Genomic DNA, 910 nt, shown 5'->3' on the forward strand with positions numbered 1-910 from the left:
GAGGAAGTTAACAGAGGTGTCAGAGATGGTAGAAGTAAAGTCAAGAGCAGGGTGGAAGTTAGAGAGGAAGGAGATGAAAAGGCAGAGCTGTTTGCGGGAGAGGGAGGTGGCTCCTATACAGTCATCTATGTAGCGACCGTATAGTTCCGGGGTCGGACCGGAGAATTGGGAGAATACTTGGGCCTCAATGTAACCAACAAAGAGGTTGGCGTAATTGGGCCCCATATATATATACACACACACACACACACACACACACACAATGGGCTTCTTTCAGTTTCCATCAACCAAATCTACTCATAAGGCTTTGATTAGCCTGGGGCTATAACAGAAGACACTGGCCCAAAATGCCATGCTGTGGAACTAAATCCAGAACCATGTGGTTGGGAAACAAACTTCTTGCTGCACATCCACACCTGCACATAATATAGATAATAAAATTACTATGAAAAATTAGCTTTTGCTTGATTAAAATAAGTTTTTGTGTTTCTTCTTAGCCATTGTACTTGTTTTTTTAATGTACTGGAGTTTTTATTTGTTTGTTTGTTGTTTTTTAGTTTTTTTTTTGTTTTTTTTTCCAAAAATTATGTACATTGTAAAATACTATTTATGTTTCTCAATTAAAAAGACACTGAAGTACACATGATTAAGAATCACTGCACTACATGAAGATCAAGCAATATTCTTATAATCCAATCAATTTTAAGATTAATTAATCATTAGTTATCACAAGCTTATCATAGAATTGCAATTCCTGTTTCAGGTCACATTTTCGTTAATGACATCAACCTGCAGAAATGTAAACTGAACATTATCTTCATCGGTTTCAACAGCACAAATGTCTAGCTAAGTATTTAGCCACTTTCCTAGACTAAAATAAAACAGATAAAGAAAAAAAAAAAAAAAAATT

At 35.4% G+C, this 910-nt stretch overlaps 1 protein-coding gene across 2 annotated transcripts in view; it reads right to left on the bottom strand.

Moving 5' to 3' along the window:
- LOC106868709 (ATP-dependent RNA helicase DHX58) overlaps positions 1–910 on the bottom strand; it is an 86390-nt gene that overhangs the window by 52806 nt on the left and 32674 nt on the right. The window lies entirely within an intron of this gene.

This window comes from Octopus bimaculoides, chromosome 2 (genome assembly GCF_001194135.2).
Source record: "Octopus bimaculoides isolate UCB-OBI-ISO-001 chromosome 2, ASM119413v2, whole genome shotgun sequence".
Classification (NCBI taxonomy): Eukaryota; Metazoa; Mollusca; class Cephalopoda; order Octopoda; family Octopodidae; genus Octopus; species Octopus bimaculoides.